Genomic DNA, 21521 nt, shown 5'->3' on the forward strand with positions numbered 1-21521 from the left:
CTGAGACAATCTTTTGTCAAATGTGGTCCTCCACACTGCTCATAACTAATTCGTATTGAGTGAATATCTTTAGTCATCTTTTCCATTCATCTTTCTACAGCATCTATTTTTGCAGAAATGGAATCAAAGTCATGGCTAGAATCGGCTCTAGCTGCTTTAGATGATCTAACGATATCTTTTTCTTGGTGCCACTCATGTGAGTGGGAAGCAGTGTTATCAATAATTTTGTAAGCGTCAGTTGCGGTTTTCTTCATAATGGAACCACCAGCTGCTATATCGATGTGTTTTCTTGTAGTGATGTCACATCCTTGGTAGAATATTTGTACTATTTGACAGGTGTCTAAACCATGTTGCGGACATCCTCTTAATAACTTTCCAAATCTTGTCCACGCTTTATATAGATTTTCATTTGGCTTTTGTGTGAACGTAACAATTTCTCCTTGAAGTCTCAGGGCTTTAGATGCCGGAAAGAATTGTTTAAGAAAATTTTCAACTAGGACATCCCATGTATCAATCGCCCCTTCAGGTAAAGATTCTAACCAATCTTTGGCTTCTCCCTTTAAAGTCCAGGGAAATAACATGAGATATATCTGTTCATCCTCCACTTCTCGGATTTTAAATAGAGTACAGATCCTATTAAAGGTTTGAAGATGTTCATTTGGATCTTCCTTCGGCGCACCACTAAATTGGCATTGATTAGTTACCATGTGTAGAATTTGTCCTTTGATTTTATAATCTGGCGCATTAATGTCTGGTTGAGTAATTGCGTGACCTTGACCAGTGCGTTTAGCTCTCATTCGGTCTTCCATACTTAGAGGTTCCAGATTTTCCATGATTGAATTTGTTGAACCTGAATCACTAAAGGATTTTGATTTAATGGGTTGTTCCTCGACAATCTATGTTTGAATGATTGGTGGTTCCGGAGGAAAGATTAATGGTTCAGGATCTCTGAATTGTCCCTGAATATCCTCCGCATTCTCAATTGTGAGGTCTGGTTCAAAAAATGGATTATCAGAAATTTGAATTGGAGTACTTGGTCGACTAGATGACGACTCTAAAGAAAAATCAACGGCAACAATATTGGCCAGATGTCTTGATCGAGTTACAGGTGGTGAACGTATGAAAGGTGGTGAACGTTTTACTAGGTGTATTCACTGAATATCCTATTAGTTATAAAAGATAAAAATTATATAAGTTATCAAATTAATATACTTTTCTGCTTTTGCCTACGTGTAAGATCCGGTTTTCTCAGACATGTGGGACGCCATCCAAATGGGCGGGACGCCGTCCCAGATCAAAGGGCTGGACGCCGTCCAACTTTCTGGACGCCGTCCAGAATGGCTGGCAGGCAAGCCTTTTTGCTTTTAGATATTTTAGATGGGCAATTTGGTAATTTCACCTTGTGGCCGAATTTAAGGCCCTAGGTCAGTTTTGTTGAGCCTCTTTACTCCATTTCCAACCACCAAATCTTCTCCACTTCAAATCTAGAGAGAGAGTGCATTTCAAGTGTGAGAAAGCTCAAAAAGGAGAGGAAGAAGCTTGTTTCGGGTTAGAGCTCGAGCATTAAAGTTGTTCATCTCCTCGCTAGTTACGTTTTGATTGTGGTGGTAAGTCCTAAACTTGATTTCCCTAGTTTAATGTGTTTAAGGGTTAAGGTTTGGGTTAGTGTTGCACATAAAACCTATTTGCTAGTGATTTAAGGGTTTCGGGTAAGTTTGGGTCATGAAGACCCAAATGATGACTAACCTAGGGTTTTGAAAGGTTAAATAGTGTAAATGGGTCTTAAAGGCCTAGTATGTCACTAGTACACCTATTGTTAATGTTAATGGGTGTCATTTGGGTTGTGGGTGACCCAAATGGGTATGTTGACCTTGAAATGGGTCAAATGGGTCTTTGATGACCTAAGTTGTCTTGCAAATGTGAAAATGAGTTAAATTTGTGATTAAAAGTGTATTAAGACCTTAAATGGCTAGAGTTGGGGTTTTGGGTGAAGTTAACCCATTATTAGGGTTAAGGGTGCAAAATGGGTCGGAATTGCACTTTGGGTCTAAGGACTCTAAAATGTTGAGTGAGTTGGTTGACCGACTTGAGTTGTGATTTGATTATGTGCTAAAATGTAAAAGGTACGTTACATTGAAGTTGCAAGCTCGTTTATCTTTCGCAAAAGACTCTAAGGTGAGTGGAGTAATTATACGTATGTGTATATAGCGTATTTATTTGTGAATGTTATGGTATGAACCATTGAGTCGGTATTGCCATAACATGTGTGTGATAAGATGTGAACCACGAGATGGTAGCATCAAGTGTGAACCACGAGCCGGTAGCACTATAAACTAAGTGTGAACCACGAGCAGGTAGCACTATAAACTAAGTGTAAACCACGAGCCGGTAGCACTATAAACTAAGTGTGAACCACAAGCCGGTAGCACTATAAACTAAGATGTGAACCACGAGCCGGTAGCATCGAGTGTAAACCACGAGCCGGTAGCACTATAAATTAAGATGTGAACCACGAGCCGGTAGCATCGAGTGTGAACCACGAGCCGGTAGCACTATAAACGAGTATGACTCAAATGCATATGGTGTGAACCACGAGCCGGTAGCACCATAGCGTTTATGGTTAACCATATTGAGGTTGTTGTTTTGTTTAGCATATTATATATATATTGAGTTGAGTATATGCTAATGAAGTGGTGTGATAATGTACGACTTGTTAGTGTTACGGGTATATTGACATGCTATTTGAGTTAAAAGTTCGTATGAGGTATTTGGTATTGTGATTGCAAATAGATAGGTTATATATGTGTATGTATAATTATTGCATTCACTAAGCGTTAGCTTACCCTCTCATTGTTTACCTTTTTAGGCTCAGGTGCAGACAAAGGAAAAGGTATTCGGTTGGATTAGTGGCCTCCCGCTTATTTTGATAGGGGATTCATTTTGGGTTAGCTTTTGGAAGTTCGACCAAGCGTTGGGTAGTTTAACCCCCAAACACCATGCTCTAGTGTCGTTTGGAAATTAAACTTGTATTGGTCGAAACTTGTATTTTGAACGAAACTCGTAAAATGGGCGATGTGGGCCCGATGATGTAAAACTTGTTTTGATTATGTAAATCTCTTAGTTTTACTTATATTGTCTTGTTGGAAAAAAGGTTTCGTTTAAAAGTGTCGGGAAGCGGGTTTTCCGCTCAAGTAAGTTGGACCCGAGATTAGTCCCTGGCAGACCATCGGGACGCCGTCCCAATTGCTTGGACGCCGTCCCACTCTTTTGAGCTTGACGCCGTCCAGAATTCTGGACGCCGTCCAGATGAACTGTCCCAGAATTATTTTTTTTAGTCGTGTTTTCGGGTATTATGTTATCGGGTTGTTACAAGTGGTATCAGAGCATGGTGTAAGGGATTTAGGCGACTTGAGATAGGTGCCTAGACTTAGACTTTATTGTGTGTGCGCTTTACGCGGGACTTGTAGGACTTTGGGTCGGAACGGAGATTGCTAGTGCTAGGGTTTACGTGAATTAACCTTGCACTAACTGTTTTGTGTTGTTTTAGCAATCATCAAGCGAGATAGACATTGTACTAGCAAATTAATGCGATGTGATCGCGTAACAATGATTAGCTACCATTGTTACGGGTTCAAATCATGTCAAACAAGCGATGTACGACGATTGTTGAGCAAGATGGGGTAGTGTGGTGTATGTATATATACATATGTGTTAAGTCCTTTCGTTTTTTTGCTTAATTTACTTCGTTTTATAGAATGAAGATGAGAAATGGAAACGACACCAATCACGGAAGTACGAGTGAGGACGTTGAACTCACGGCAAAGGTTGAGGCCATCTTTAAAAGGCTAAAGAAGGATTTTCTTGACGACGTCCGAAAGGTCTTCCAAGAGTCGGTCGATGGACAAGTGACCGAAATGATCAATGATTGAATGAAAGCCTCAATAGAGGAGGCTTTAGAGGCTAGAAACATTTATCCTCGAGGCGAAGGGGGTGAAGGTAATGGCGGGGGTAGAAGGCTGGACTTCCACTACAAAAATTTTAAGGATACTTAACCTCCGATGTTTAATGGGGTGAGAGATCCATTGAAAAGCACTTGGTGGATTTCCGATATCGAGGGAGCATTCCGTACCGTGGAGTGTCCTTCCGAGAAGAAGACGAGGTATGGTTCTAGCATGTTGCGCGAAGAGGGCAAGTTGTGGTGGGACGATAAAATCAAATTATATGGTGAAGACAATGCATGTACTTGACATGGGAGGAGTTTAAGAAGGAATTCTTCCAAGAATACCGAACTTCTTCCGATCTTGATAAAATCCAGGACGAGTTGCACCATTTGCGACAAGGTTCAATGGACTTGGTTACTCTTAAGTCTACTTTCTTGGCAAAGACTCGTTTTTGTCCGGAGTACGTTGGTGATGATCACAAGTTGATGCTAGATTTCTACCGTACTTTAAGTGATGAGTTGAAGGGTAAGATTAGCCGGGGAATGGCTAAGTCATTTGAAGATTTATACAAATTGGCTAGGGGGTTTGAGCCGGAGGTCCCAAGGAAAAGCGATTTCACTTTTTCAGAGAGAAAGTTTGAAGGTTCGAGCTATTCGAACTTTTCAAATAAAAAGAACAAGAAAGGCTCCGAAATCATTAATAGTGTGAAGAAGGGTGCTTCCGGAGGTTTCGGACCCACGTGTTATAATTGTAATCAAAGAGGGCACATCGCCCGTGAATATACCAAGGCAACGACCAAGCTTACTTGTTTTAATTGTGGTAAAGAGGGACACAAGAGGCCGGAATGTCCCGATTTGAATAATGATCATGTGAAGAACTTGGAGAGAGCGGCGGGTACGGCTAGGGGTCACAATTACTTGATGACCAATGATGAGGCCAAGCAATCCAACGAAGTTGTTTCATGTACTTTTATGGTTAACTCTAATCCGGCAAGGATCCTATTTGATAGCGGTGCAAATTTGTCGTTTGTATCTCCAAAATTTGTGCCTAGACTTAATAGATTGTTAGCTAAGTTAAGTCGTCCGGTAGAAGTCGAAATAGCGGACAGCAAGACGGTGCTAGTAGTTGATGTGTGTAAAAATTGTGATGTCATTTTTGGTGCCGAAAACTTTAAGATTGATCTTATCCCAATGACTTTGGGCGATTTCAATATCGTTGTTGGTATGGATTGGCTCGATCGAAATAGAGCCAATATTGCATGCCATGAGAAATTTATTCGTGTAAAGACCCCAAGTAGGGGAGAGTTAGTTATTCATGGCGATAAACGAAGAAGACTTGTGCCAATATGTTCTCTTGCACGGGCACGTCGTTTTCTTGTTAGTGGTGGCATGGCTTTTCTTGCCCATGTTGTTGATACTCGTGATGAGCCACCACCCATTCGTGAAATTCCGGTGGTTAGTGAATTCGAAGACGTTTTTCTGGATGAGTTACCGGGTGTTCCGGCGGAAAGACAAGTTGAATTTCGCATTGAGTTGGTTCCGGGAGCTACTCCCATTGCTAAAACTCCTTATCGTTTAGCGCCGACGGAAATGCAAGAGTTGTTAAATCAAACCCAAGAGTTACTTGAGAAGGGTTTTATTCGACCGAGTGCTTCGCCATGGGGCGCTCCGGTGTTATTTATGAAGAAGAAGGATGGTAGTATGCGGATGTGCATCGATTACCGAGAGTTGAATAAAGTAACGATCAAGAATCGTTATCCGTTACCTAGGATTGACGATTTGTTTGATCAACTTCAAGGTGCAACGTATTTCTCAAAGATTGACCTACGGTACGGCTATCACCAAATGCGGGTCCGTAAGGAAGATATTGAGAAAACAGCCTTTCGAACACGTTATGGGCATTTTGAGTTTGTAGTTATGCCTTTTGGTCTTACGAATGCACCGGTGGCATTCATGGATCTTATGAACCGAGTGTGCCAACCTATGTTGGACAAGTCGGTAATTGTGTTCATTGACGACATACTTGTTTATTCAAAGAGTATGAACGAACATGAACGTCATTTGCGTGAAGTATTGAAGAAGTTACGAAAGGAGAAGTTGTATGCTAAGTTCTCCAAATGTGAATTTTGGCTAAGGGAGGTTTAATTCCTTGGTCACATTGTGAACAAAGATGATATTCAAGTAGATCCAGGGAAGATAGAAACGGTGAAGAGTTGGAGACAACCGACTACGCCTACGAAGGTCCAAAGTTTTCTCGGATTGGCCAGTTATTATCGTCGGTTTATCCAGTTCTTTCTAAGATCGCTTCTTCGTTGACGAAATTGACGAGGAAGAATGCGAGGTTCGTTTAGGAGAACGAGCAAGAAATTGCTTTTCGATTGTTAAAGGAGAAATTATGTCAAGCTCTGGTTCTAGTTTTGCCGAAAGGGGTGGAAGACATGATGGTCTATTGTGATGCTTCTTTAAATGGTCTCGGGTGTGTTCTTATGCAAAGGGGTAAAGTCATCGCTTATGCCTCTCGACAATTAAAGGAACACGAGACGAGATATTCGACTCATGATCTTGAGTTGGCGGTGGTTGTGCATGCGTTGAAAATTTGGCGCCATTACTTGTATGGTGTCAAGTGTACGATTTATTCGGATCACAAAAGTTTGAAACATCTCTTTAATCAACGAGATTTGAATTATCGTCAACGTAGGTGGATGGATGTGGTAAAAGACTATGATTGTGAGATACTTTATCATCCAGGCAAGGCGAATGTGGTCGCGGATGCATTAAGTCGAAAGAGTCATCACCCGGTGTTACGATTGGGATTGTTACGTATGATTATTACTAACGATTTTCTTGAAAAACTTGGTGTGACTCAAATAGAGGCTTACTTTCACAACAAGCATGCAGAACGAATTGTGGGGCAATCGGAGTTCATTACTATGGGCTCGCGTGGTTTGTTGTCTTTTCAAGGAAGAGTGTGGGTGCCTAAGATGGGCGATTATCGACGAGTGCTACTTGATGAAGCACCTAAGTTGAAGTATTCCATTCATCCGGGCGCGACAAAGATGTATCTTAATTTAAGGAAAGATTATTGGTGGCCGGGCATGAAGCGTGATGTTCTGAAGTATGTTGGGCAATGCGTCACGTGTTTGCAAGTTAAGGCCGAGCACCAAAAGCCGTATGGTAACTTACAACCGTTAGAAATCCTGAAATGGAAATGGGAGCACATTACCATGGATTTCATCAGAAAGTTACCTAAAACGGCGAGAACCCAATATGATTCGATTTGGGTGATAGTTGATCGATTGACGAAGAGTGCTTTGTTTCTTCCCATTCGGGAAGCGATATCGTCGGAGACCTTGGCTAAGTTGTTTATCAAGGAAGTGGTCTCGAGACACGGGGTCCCTATATCTATTGTCTCGGATCGAGATACTCGTTTTACATCTCGGTTTTGGGAAAAGTTTCATGAAGATATGGGTACACAATTGAAATTGAGTACGGCGTATCATCCTCAAACGAATGGACAAACCGAACGTACGAATCAAACATTAGAGGATATGTTACGGGCATGCATTATTGATTTAAGTGGTAGTTGGGACGAGCACTTACCTTTGGTGGAATTCTCGTACAATAATAGTTATCATACTAGTATCGGGATGCGACCGTATGAGATGCTTTATGGACGAAGGTGTCGAACCCCGATTTGTTGGGGTGAAGTGGGTCAAAGGGAAATCGGGAGTACCGATTTGGTTTTGGAAACTAATAGCAATATTGATGTGATTCGAGATCATTTGAAAAAGGTGCAAGATAGATAAAAGTCGTATGATGATAAGCGTAGGCGAATGATCGAATTCTAAGAGGGCGACATGGTGATGCTTAAGGTTTCCATGGAAAGGTATTATTCGGTTTCGAAAATGGGGAAAGTTAGCTCCTCGGTTTATTGGGCCATTTAAAGTTTTATCTCGTGTGGGTGAAGTCGCGTATCGTTTGGAATTACCCGATGAGCTTGTAGGGATCCATAATACATTTCATGTTTCCCATGTCCGTAAGTGTCTTGCGGACGATTCTTCTTGGGTGCCTTTAGAAGAGATTGAGCTAAATAATAAGTTGGAGTATGTTGAGGACCCGATTGCTATCCTCGATGAAAAGGTGAAAAGATTGAGAAATAAGGAGGTAAGAACTTTTAAAGTCCAATGGCGTCGTAGTATAGGTTCCGAGTTTACTTGGGAGACCAAAAAGTTTGTTTTGGTTTATCTTCCTGCTTGTCATGCTGCTTGGATTGCGAGGACGCAATCCGGTTCAAGTGGGGGAGAGTTGTAAGATCCGGTTTTCTCAGACATGTGGGATGCCGTCCAAATGGGCGGGACGCCGTCCCAGATCAAAGGGCTAGACGCCGTCCAACTTTCTGGACGCCGTCCAGAATGGCTGGCAGGCAAGCCTTTTTGTTTTTAGATATTTTAGATGGGCAATTTGGTAATTTCACCTTGTGGCCGAATTTAAGGCTCTAGGTCAGTTTTGTTGAGCCTCTTTACTCCATTTCCAACCACCAAATCTTCTCCACTTCAAATCTAGAGAGAGAGTGCATTTCAAGTGTCAGAAAGCTGAAAAAGGAGAGCAAGAAGCTTGGTTCGGGTTAGAGCTCGAGCATTAAAGTTGTTCATCTCCTCACTAGCTATGTTTTGATTGTGGTGGTAAGTCCTAAACTTGATTTCCCTAGTTTAATGTGTTTAAGGGTTAGGGTTTGGGTTAGTGTTGCACATAAAACCCATTTGCTAGTGATTTAAGGGTTTCGGGTAAGTTTGGGTCATGAAGACCCAAATGATGACTAACCTAGGGTTTTGAAAGGTTAAATAGTATAAATGGGTCTTAAAGGCCTAGTATGTCACTAGTACACCTATTGTTAATGTTAATGGGTGTCATTTGGGTTGTGGGTGACCCAAATGGGTATGTTAACCTTGAAATGGGTCAAATGGGTCTTTGATGACCTAAGTTGTCTTGCAAATGTGAAAATGAGTTAAGTTTGTGATTAAAAGTGTATTAAGACCTTAAATGGATAGAGTTAGGGTTTTGGGTGAAGTTAACCCATTATTAGGGTTAAGGGTGCAAAATGGGTCGGAATTGCACTTTGGGTCTAAGGACTCTAAAATGTTGAGTGAGTTGGTTGACCGACTTGAGTTGTGATTTGATTATGTGCTAAAATGTAATAGGTACGTTACATTGAACTTGCAAGCTCGGTTATATTTTGCAAAAGACTCTAAGGTGAGTGGAGTAATTATACGTATGTGTATATAGCGTATTTATTTGTGAATGTTATGGTATGAACCATCGAGCCGGTAGTGCCATAACATGTGTGTGATAAGATGTGAACCACGAGCCGGTAGCATCAAGTGTGAACCACGAGCCGGTAGCACTATAAACTAAGTGTGAACCACGAGCCGGTAGCACTATAAACTAAGTGTGAACCACGAGCCGATAGCACTATAAACTAAGTGTGAACCACGAGCCGGTAGCACTATAAACTAAGATGTGAACCACGAGCCGGTATCATCGAGTGTGAACCACGAGCCGGTAGCACTATAAACTAAGATGTGAACCACGAGCCGGTAGCATCGAGTGTGAACCACGAGCCGGTAGCACTATAAACGAGTATGACTCAAATGCGTATGGTGTGAACCACGAGCCGGTAGCACCATAGCGTTTATGGTTAACCATATTGAGATTGTTGTTTTGTTTAGCATATTATATATATATTGAGTTGAGTATATGCTAATGAAGTGGTGTGATAATGTACGACTTGTTAGTGTTTCGGGTATGTTGACATGCTATTTGAGTTACAAGTTCGTATGAGGTATTTGGAATTGTGATTGCAAATAGATAGGTTATATATGTGTATGTATAATTATTACATTCACTAAGCGTTAGCTTACCCTCTCGTTGTTTACCTTTTTTGGCTCAGGTGCGGACAAAGGAAAAGGTATTCGGTTAGATTAGTGGCCTCCCGCTTATTTTGATAGGGGATGCATTTTGGGTTGGCTTTTGGAAGTTCGGCCAAGCGTTGGGTAGTTTAACCCCCAAACACCATGCTCTAGTGTCGTTTGGAAATTAAACTTGTATTGGTCGAAACTTGTATTTTTGAACGAAACTCGTAAAATGGGCGATGTAGGCCCGATGATGTAAAACTTGTTTTGATTATGTAAATCTCTTAGTTTTACTTATATTGTCTTGTTGGAAAAAAGGTTTCGTTTAAAAGTGTCGGGAAGCGGGTTTTCCGCTCAAGTGAGTTGGACCCGAGATCAGTCCCTGGCAGACCATCGGGACGCCGTCCCAATTGCTTGGACGCCGTCCCACTCTTTTGAGCTGGACGCCGTCCAGAGTTCTGGAAGCCGTCCAGATGAACTGTCCCAGAAATTTTTTTTTTTAGTTGTGTTTTCGGGTATTATGTTGTCGGGTTGTTACACCACGTTTCGAATAGCCAAAAGATGTAGCAGGGAGCCAGAACCCTTTAAATCGGAAGCTCACAACTCAGCCACTAACAAATCCAACTATTACTACGAAGTAGAAAATTTTGGATGTCTATCAATTTAACCACTTAAAATAATTTTTTCGTTGAAATTTAAAGAAATTTTAGAGAAGAAATAGAAAATTCTATATCCTAAAAACTAGAGCGGCGAGAAATAAGAAAGAAAAAGAGCGCATCGAAAAACGTCGAAAAATTAAAAAGTCGAAAAATAATAAAAAGAACGTAGCGCGTCGAAACTTAAAAGTCTAAAAACTAAGAATTAAAAGTTACGTCTAAAAGTATTAAAGCTTAAAAGGAATACTATATCCAAAACGGTAATAACTTAAAAAGTACTAAAATTTAAAAAAAATGGCGTCGCAAAATTCTAAAGCACCTAAATCTTTATCTAAAGAAAAAGCTCTTAAGGGATTTTACGGCAAAGCCTAAAAATCTAGAAATAAAAATAACTATGGCAAAAACTATGACTTAAACCTAAATACGAACGAAAAATACAAATATTACGCTAAAACAAATAAAAAGATACAAAATATAAAAATAAACTTAAAGTTGTAAAAAGTACAATTTTTATAAAAATATTATTTTTATATTATTTATTTATAAAAGTATTAATTTTATATATTTATAAAACTAATTAAACTAAAATTAAAAATTAAAAACAAAAAACTAAATTAATTAATTAATAAACCCTAATTAGGTTTATATTAATAATTATTATTAATTAAAACCCTAATCTGTCGGCTGAGGTTACCAGGCCTTTCTTTTCAAGCCATGTGATCGCATGGCTTCGAAGTTATATTTCCATGCGATCGCATGGGCTAGGGTTTCGGGCCAGAATCTGGGCTGCTACAGTACCAGGCCGAGTGTTTTGTTATTATAATTTTTTTCTGTTTTTAGATTTTATAAAATATATATATAACTTAAATAAAAATTTAATTTTAAAAACTAAAATAACAATACTTTTTAACTTTATATATATTTAACAACTCTTAAAAACAAATATATAGATTTTTTTTATATTTTCTTTTTATATTTTTGTATGTTTTTTTTATATATAGATTTTCGCTTCCGGCGTTTAACCAATGTTCCCCGGCAGCGGCGCCAAAAATACTTGATGTGCGTAGAGGTGTGTACAAAATAGTTATAATTTTTACAAAGAAATACTATTAAATACGATACAACTTTACACAAGATATTTATTTATTTATAGAGTGGATATACCTAAACCTTGCTACAACACTTATAGGCAGTGTACCTAATCGTACAGTAGTGTAGTTTTTAGTAAGTCCGGTTCGTCTACAGGGAACTCGCCAAGTTAAACGCTATATTTTTAAAACTATATTTGTAAATAAATATATATATAAATAGAAGTAGTATTATTATTATAAAAGGGGGTTTTTACAGTTTAATGACCGGTTTGTCGAGTTTAAAACTTTAGTCGCAGTTAAAACCTAATATAAAATATTAAAAATAAATATAACTTAATTTAAAGCGTAAAGTAAATAACGATAATGAAATTGCGATAAATAAAAATGCGATAAATAAAATGACAATAAATTAAAGTGCGATAATTAAAAAGTACGATAATTAAAATGACAATAAATTAAAGTGCGATGATTAAAAGTGCAATTAAATATGAAATAAAGGTATTATGCTTATTTAAACTTCCGTAATCATAATGTTTGACGTGTTGATTTTAGTTTATTCTCATGGGTTAATTGTCCTTTGTCCTGAATTATTCAATATGTCCGTCTGGTTTTTGTCCATAATAGTCCATCAGTCATAAATATAAAGTGCGAGTGACCTCGTCAAATTATCCTTATATCCGAAGTCAAATATTCCAACTAATTGGGGACTTAAACTGTAACAAGGTCTTAATACTTTGTTTAATAATTACACCAGGATATCGACTGCGTATAACCCAAGGTTTTAATACTTTGTTAACAATTACGCCAAGTGTCCTTGTACATAATTCACCCCTGTTTTAATAAGTCCATTAACTATTAATCCATTCCCGTGTCCGGTTAAATGGATGATTATTAGTACTTATGAATATCCCGCCCATCGTGTCCGATCGAGTGTATATGGTTATTTATAGGTACGTCCAATTGTAAATCTTTATATTAAATTAATAAATTATTATTTAATTAAACAAATATAAAGCCCATTAATAGCCCATAGTCTAATTTCCACAAGTGTCGTTCTTTTGTCCAAACCCCAATTATGGTACAGAGCCCAATTACCCCGTCCTAAATATTTAGCCCAACATCACGATTACTTCGGCTTAAATAAGCATAATAATAACTTAGCTACGAGACATTAATTTAAAAAGGTTGAACATAACTTACAATGATTAATAATAGCGTAGCGTTACACGGACAGAATTTCGACTTACATCCTTACAACATTCGCTAACATACCCTTATTATTAAAATTAAAATTAAAATGAAAATTAAAATTAAATTTATAATATATATATATATATATATATATATATATATATATATATATATATATATATATATATATATATATATATATATATATATATATATATATATATATATATACACACACACACGTTTGAGATGGAGAAAGAAAAAGATGTAAAATTCGTCGACCAAACTTTGCAATTTATAGGACCTGAGCTGAAAAAGTATGCCATACGATCGCATCATTTTTGTGCCTCCAGGCCATGCGATCGCATGGCCAGCTTGATCCAGCCACATGCTTTTGTTTTCTTGTTTTGCCGACGTTTTAATAAATAAATATAATATATATAATTTTAAGAATTAATTATATATTATATTATATTCATGTGCATAGTTGACTTGTAATTTTTAGTCCTTTGCATCGAGCATTGAGAGTTGACACTGGTCCCGGTTCCGGATTTTCGAACGTCCTTGCGTACAATTTAATATCTTGTACTTTGCGTTTTGTGTCTTGTACTCTTGTAATTTTGAGATGTTTCTCATCAATAATTTGAACCACTTTGATTGTACTTTGTACTTTGTACTTTTGAGCTTTTTGGTCGTTTGCGTCTTCAATTCATCGAATCTGTCTTTTGTCTTCACCTTTTATTATTTAAACGAATATCACTTGTAAATAGAATAATTGCAACTAAAAGCTTGTCTTTCTTGAGGGATAATGCTATGAAATATATGTTCGTTTTTAGCATTATCAATGAGCCACCACTCATTTGTGAAATTCCGGTGGTAAATGAGTTTGAAGACGTTTTTTCGGATGAGTTACCGGGTGTTCCGGCGAAAAGACAAGTTGAATTTCGCATTGAGTTGGTTCCGGGAGCTACTCCCATTGCTAAAACTCCTTATCGCTTAGCGCCGACGGAAATGCAAGAGTTGTTAAATAAAACCCAAGAGTTGCTTGAGAAGGGTTTCATTCGACCGAGTGCTTCGCCATGGGGCGCCCCGGTTTTATTTGTGGAGAAGAAGGATGGTAGACTGCGGATGTGCATCGATTATCGGGAGTTGAATAAGGTGACGATCAAGAATTGTTATCCATTGCCTCATATTGACAATTTGTTTGACCAACTCCAAGGTGCAACGTATTTCTCAAAGATTGACCTACGGTCCGGCTATCACCAAATGCGGGTCCGTGAGGAAGATATCAAGAAAACGGCTTTTCGAACTCGTTATGGGCATTTTGAATTTGTGGTAATGCCTTTTGGTCTTACGAATTCACCGGCGGCATTCATGGATCTTATGAACCGAGTGTGCTAACCTATGTTAGACAAGTCGGTAATTGTGTTCATTGACGACATACTTGTCTATTCGAAGAGTATGAAAGAACATGAACTTCATTTGCAGTGTATGTTAAAGACGTTACGGAAGGAGAAGTTGTATGCTAAATTCACCAAATGTAAATTTTGGCTAAGGGAAGTTCAATTCCTTGGCCATATTGTGAACGAAAATGGTATTCAAGTAGATCCGGGGAAGATAGAGACGGTGAAGAGTTGGAGACAACCGACTACGCCTACAGAAATCCGAAGTTTTCTCGGATTGACCGGTTATTATCGTCGGTTTATCCAAGACTTTTCTAAGATCGCTTCTTCATTGACGAAATTGACGAGGAAGAACGCGAGATTTAATTGGGAGAATGAGCAAGAAATTGCTTTTCAATTGTTAAAAGAGAAATTGTGTCAAGCTCCGGTGTTAGTGTTGCCGAAAGGTATGGAAGACATGACGGTCTATTGTGATGCTTCGCTAAATGGGCTCGGGTGTGTTCTAATGCAAAGAGGTAAAGTCATCGCTTACGCCTCTCGACAATTAAAGGAACACGAGACGAGATATCCGACTCATGATCTTGAGTTGGCGGCGGTTATGCATGTATTGAAAATTTGGCGCCATTACTTGTATGGTGTCAAGAGTACGATTTATTCGGATCATAAGAGTTTGAAACATCTCTTTAACCAAAGAGATTTGAATTATCGTCAACGTAGGAGGATGGATGTGGTAAAAGATTATGATTGTGAAATACTTTATCATCCGGGCAAGGCGAATGTGGTCGCGGATGCGTTAAGTCGAAAGAGTCATCACCCGGTGTTACTATTGGGATTGTTACGTATGATTATTACTAACGATTTTCTTAAAAGACTTGGTGTGATTCAAATTGAGGCTTACATTCACAACAAGCATGCGGAACGAATAGTGGAGCAATCGGAGTTCATTAGTATGGGCTCGCATGGTTTGTTGTCTTTTCAAGGAAGGGTATGGGTGCCTAAGATGGGTGATTATCGACAAGTGCTAATTGATGAAGCACATAAGTCAAAGTATTCCATTCATCTGGGCGCGACAAAAATGTATCTTGATTTAAGAAAAGAGTATTGGTGGCCGGCATGAAACGTGATGTTGTAAAGTATGTTGAGCAATGCGTCACGTGCTTGCAAGTTAAAGCCGAGCACCAAAAGCTGTTTGGTAACTTGCAACCGTTAGAAATCCCGAAGTGGAAATGGGAGCACATTACCATGGATTTCATCACAAAGTTACCTAAAACAGCGAGAACCCAATTTGATTCGATTTGGGTGATAGTTGATCGATTGACAAAAAGTGCTTTATTTCTTCCCATTCGGGAAGCGATATCTTCGGAGACCTTGGCTAAATTGTGTATCAAGGAAGTAGTCGCTCGACATGGGGTTCCTATATCTATTATTTCGGATCGAGATACCTGTTTTACATCTCGGTTTTGGGAAAAGTTTCATGACGATATGGGTACACAATTAAAATTAAGCACGGCGTATCATCCTCAAACGGACGGTCAAACCGAACGTACGAATCAAATATTAGATGATATGTTACGGGCGTGTATTATTGATTTCGGTGGTAGTTGGGACGAGCACTTACCTTTAATGGAATTCTCGTACAATAATAGTTATCATACTAGTATCGGGATGCCATCGTATGAGATGCTTTATGGGCGAAGATGTCGAACTCCAATTTGTTGGGGTGAAGTGGGACAAAAGGAAATCGGCAGTACCGATTTGGTTTTAGAGACGAATAGCAAGATTGGTGTGATTCGGGATCATTTGAAAAAGGCGCAAGATAGACAAAAGTCGTATGCCCATAAACGTAGGCGAATGATCGAATTCCAAGAGGGCGACATGGTGATGCTTAAGGTTTCGCCATGGAAAGGCATTATTCGATTTAGAAAACGGGGAAAGTTAGCTCCTCGGTTTATTGGGCCATTTAAGGTTTTAGCTCATGTTGGTGAAGTCGCATATCGTTTGGAATTACCCGAAGAACTTGCGGGGATACATAATATATTTCATGTTTCCTATCTCCGTAAGTGTCTTGCGGATGATTCTTCATGGGTGTCATTAGACGAAATTGAACTAAACAACAAGCTAGAGTATATTGAGGAGCCGGTTGCCATACTTGACGAAAAAGTGAAAAGATTGAGAAATAAAGAGGTGAGAACTTTTAAAGTTCAATGGCGGCCTAGTATAGGTTCCGAGTTTACTTGGGAGCCCGAAGAGTTTGTTCTTGTGTATCTTCCTGCTTGTCATGCGACTTGGATTGGGAGGTTGCAATCTGGTTCAAGTGAGGGAGAGTTGTAAGATCCAGTTTTTCCCTGTTATGTTGGACGCCGTCCAACAGGGTTGTACGCCGTCCCGTTTTGAAGGGCTGGATGCCGTCCTGAAATCTGGACGCCGTCCAGATGGCCTGACGAGCCTGTTTTTGTGTTTTTGATATTTAAAAGGGGTAACTTGGTAATTTTACATTGTGGACGACTTTAAGACCCTAGATCAGTTTTGGTGAGCCTCATTACTCCATTTTCATCTACTTTATCTCCATCCACTAAATTCTAGAGAGAGAGGAAGTTCTAGAGTGAGAGAGCTCCATTAAAGGAAGAAAGAGGTTGAATCGGGTCTTAGTGCGAGTTCTAAAGTTGTTCATCTAGTCGCTAGCTACGTAGTGATTGTGTTGGTAAGTTATAAAACCTAATTTCTTTACTTAAATTGTGTTAAAGGTTAGGGTTTGGGTTAGTGTTGCACTTAAAACCCATTTGTTAGTGATTTGGGGGTTTTGGGTAAGTTTGGGTCATGAAGACCCAAAAGATGACTAACCTAAGGTTTTCAAAAGTTAAAGTGTGTAAATGGGTCTTAAAGGCTTAGTAAATCACTAGCACATTTGTAGTTAATGTTAGTGGGTGTCATTTAGGTTGTGGGTGACCCAAATGGGCGTGTTGACCTCAAAATGGGTCAAATGGGTCTTGGGCGACGTAGGTTGTTAAATGTGTATGAGAACACACTAAATTTTTGATTATAAAGTGTTTAAGACCATATTTGGCTAGTGTTAGGATTTTGTTGGTGTTGACCCAAATATTAGGGTTAAGGGTGCAAATGGGTCGGAATTGCACCTTGGGTCAAAATGGCACTAGAATGGGGAGTAAGTTAGTTGACCAACTTGAGTTGTGATTGATTATGTGCTAAATTTAATAGGTACATTACATTGAAGTTGCAAGCTCGGTTATCTTTCGCAAAAGACTCTAAGGTGAGTGGAATAATTATATGCGTAGGTATATAATGTATCTATTTGTTGTAGCGTGAGATGTGAAGTGTCGAGGTGCTAAGACACCACGTTTCACGTGACGAGTGAAGTGTTGAGGTGTTAAGACGCCACTCGGAGTGAAGCATCGAGGTGTTAAGATGCCACTCTAAGTAATTGACGGGTGAAGCATATAGGTGTTAAGATGCCACCTAGGAGTGAAGTGTCGAGGTGTTAAGACGCCACTTCGTAAAATAAAGAGTGAAGCATCGAGGTGTTAAGAAGCCACTCGGGGTGAAGTACCGAGGTGTTAAGGTGCCACCCTAGGGTTTAGTGATACGACGTGTTCAATACACTAACGGATGTTATGAACACCAATGGCATTTTCGCGAGCGCCATTCCCTTGTACGATTGGTTAACCATGGTTATTGTGTCGAGTTGTAAGCATATTATATGGTTCGAGTTATATACATATATGCCTTTGTTATGGTAGCTTGTGATATAGGAGGTTAATAGCTTTGTACTTGAGATGTTAAGCCCATTTTTGTTGCTAGCATGTATGCGAAATTTGTGTAAGTGTGTGCAAGTAGGTATTTTATATATGTACGTGTATAACTATTACATTCACTAAGCGTTAGCTTATCCTCTCGTTGTTTACCTTTTTAGGCTCCAGCATGGACAAAGGCAAATGTATTCGGTTGGATTAGTGGTCTCCCGATTATTTTGATAGGGGATGCTTTTGGGTTAGCTTTTGGAAGTTCGGCCAAGATTTGGGTAGTTTAACCCCAAACACCATGCTCTAGTGTCGTTTGGAAATTAAACTTGTATTGGTAGAAACTTGTATTTTTAAACGAAACGCGTAAGACGGGTCGATGTGGGCCCGATGTTGTAAAACTTGTTTTGATGATGGAAACCTCTTATTTTATTATATTGTGATATGTTGTTAAAAGGTTTTCGTTTAAAAGTGTCGGGAAGCGGGATTTCCGCTCATTTGAGTTGAACCCAGGACAGCGGCTGCCAGGCAATCTGAACGCCGTCCAGATATGCTGGACGCCGTCCCGGTCTTAAGTGCTGGACGCCGTCCAGATGGGCAGGTCCATAAATTTTTTTTTTGGGCGTGTTTTTGGATTAACGAAGGCGGGTCGTTACACGAATGGATTTTATACACTTGCGAGTGTAATGATATTTATTCAAAATGAGAATCTTGTGGTCTATTAAAATTATGAAAATGATTGATTACGATAAACTAATGAACTCACCAACCTTTTGGTTGACACTTTAAAGCATGTTTATTCTCAGGTATGAAAGAAATCTTCCGCTGTGCATTTTCTCATTTTAGAGATATTACTTGAAGTCATTCATGACATATTTCAAAAGACGTTACCTTCGAGTCGTTGAGATCATCAAGATTATTATTAAGTCAATTATAGTCGGATATATTATGATATGGTATGCATGCCGTCAATTTTCGATGAAATGAAAGTTTGTCTTTTAAAAATGAATGCAATGTTTGTAAAAATGTATCTTATAGAAGTCAAGTACCTCGCAATGTAATCAACTATTGTGAATCGTTTATAATGTATATGAATGGGTCCTTTCAGTTGGTATCAGAGCGGTGGTCTTAGCAAACCAGGTCTGCATTAGTGTGTCTAACTGATAAGTCGTTAGGATACATTAGTGAGTCTGGACTTCGACCGTGTCAGTATGTCAAAAGTTTTGCTTATCATTTCTAGTCGGAAAGCATCTACTTATCATCCGTAGGAAATTACCTGCTTATCATTCTTAGTCTAGACACGTCTTGCTGCATTGATTGCATGAATAGTGTATAGACAAAATTCATATCTTAGCGTATCTGCTAAATCATATCTTATCATATCTATTACTGTAAACTTTGCCTGACATATCCGTAAATTCCACCATAATCTACGAAATCTTTTGCTCTATATATATAGATATTCTATGTAATTAGAATATCACCTGATAGCCGGAAAATCATTTCATATCGAAAAATCCTTTATTCAATCGTACTAAATGGAATACGTCATTAGTTCAAGTCACTCGGATTTCGAAATGGAATCCCACTCTAGCTCCGAAAGCAGTATGACTGGAATGGATCAACCAATCAGCCATCATCTATTCAGGATGAATTGGGGATGGGTTCGTAGCCTCCTTAATCATTGGAGACACGAAGAAGGCAATCCTTTCCATCCACCACATTGCCCTCTTGGCGATGAATCTGAAGCACTTACCGACGAACCTTTCCGAAACACCATTTTCTCTCTCATATCCAGAGTATCTCGTCACGATTATATACTACATCAAATTTTAGATTTTATTTATCCGCTCGTCCGAACCGACAATCACCCCGGTGTAATAGAAGAAGTCAACGAGCTTCACGCTCGGGTAGTGGCTTTGGAGAATATGGTGCAAAGGTTACAAGCACCAGCAGCATCACCGGCAACAACTGTACCACCAATATCAACACCAGTACCACCGACAACCCAAGTTTTAACATCCACATCCCAAGCCTCAATTTCACAATCTGTCCCACGAACATCAACATCATACGCATCATAGATACCAAGGAGTACCAACAACAATGAACGATGAAGTATTGATCCATAACTTCATTGAAGAAATATTTTTTGAAGAATATGTGGTTTCTAGAAGTTTTAATGATTACTTATTCTAGCTCAAATCAAAAAGCAATTGGGATTAATATCATATTAACTCATTAAATTTATGATTACATCTGACGAAAATATATATGTAAGTATATTTTCATAAAGATTGTAATTAAAAATTCTTTTGTACAAACTATTAATGGTGAAAATATTTTAACGGGTAGGTAATACCCAGGGAATATTTAGATTTCACATTAATAAGTTACACTGTATATTCTTCGAATCTGATTCAACGGTCATTTACTATCCTACTTACATCCACAGATATACGAATCCGTTCACCACAGAATAACCATTTTCATTCAATTTCATATTTGGATTTTGACCTATCAGAATCCAACAAGTAGCATAATGAAGAAAACATTGGACAAAATAAAATTTGTTAGAAACAAACAAATTAACTATGAGAAAAAAAAATTTGTTAAGAAACCACGCTAACTATTCCTAGCTAACTGTTCCTAGCTAACTGATTACATTTTATTTATCGCAATTTATTTATTGCAATTTATATTCTCGCAATTTTATTTATCGTCATTTAATTTATGTTATTTATTTTACGTACTTTAAATATCGGGACACGTATACAAGGTTTTGACATATCATATCGATGCATCTATATATATTATTTGGAATAACCATAGACACTCTATATGCAGTAATGCTTGAGTTAGCTATACAGGGTTGAGGTTGATTCTATAATAATATATATACTTTGAGTTGTGATCTAGTCTGAGACATGTATATAACGGGTCACGACACGTATTAATTAATTTGAATATTATATATTAAACTATATATGAATTGTTGAACTACAAATTGTGGACTGCTAACTGTGGACTTACAACATTGGACAATTAAAATGAATTAAAATATTGATTATAACATATGAAACTAAACATCTCTTCAAGTTGCCACTTGATTTCATCTTAAACCTCATTTGTATCTTGACAATTACAATCCGCGTTCAAACCTTTCATGATTCTTGAAAACACCTCAATCGAGAGGATGAATCGACCGCACTTATGAAGAAAAGATTTATACATATAGTTATGCACCTGAAAACACTCGGAACCTGAGTAAACGTTTAACACGTGTCTGTGCTAGCTCCTTTGGTATTTTTAAAAAAAATAACTTTTCAATTCCTTTTCAAATTAGCAAATTTTGTCACAGCTCTAACAAGAAAACTATGACTTTCATTCGGATTAGCCTTATTATAACCGTGATATATAAGTTGCCTTTCGTCATCATTACCGGAGACCCGTTTATATTCCATCACATTAGCAATAAACTTACCAACAACTTCATTGATCTTTGATTTTTCTGAAGCATCATTATATTCATTGAAACCTCATCATATACTCATCTGCATCTTGTAACAAGAATTT

This window comes from Rutidosis leptorrhynchoides, chromosome 3, assembly GCF_046630445.1.
Source record: "Rutidosis leptorrhynchoides isolate AG116_Rl617_1_P2 chromosome 3, CSIRO_AGI_Rlap_v1, whole genome shotgun sequence".
Lineage (NCBI taxonomy): Eukaryota > Viridiplantae > Streptophyta > Magnoliopsida > Asterales > Asteraceae > Rutidosis > Rutidosis leptorrhynchoides.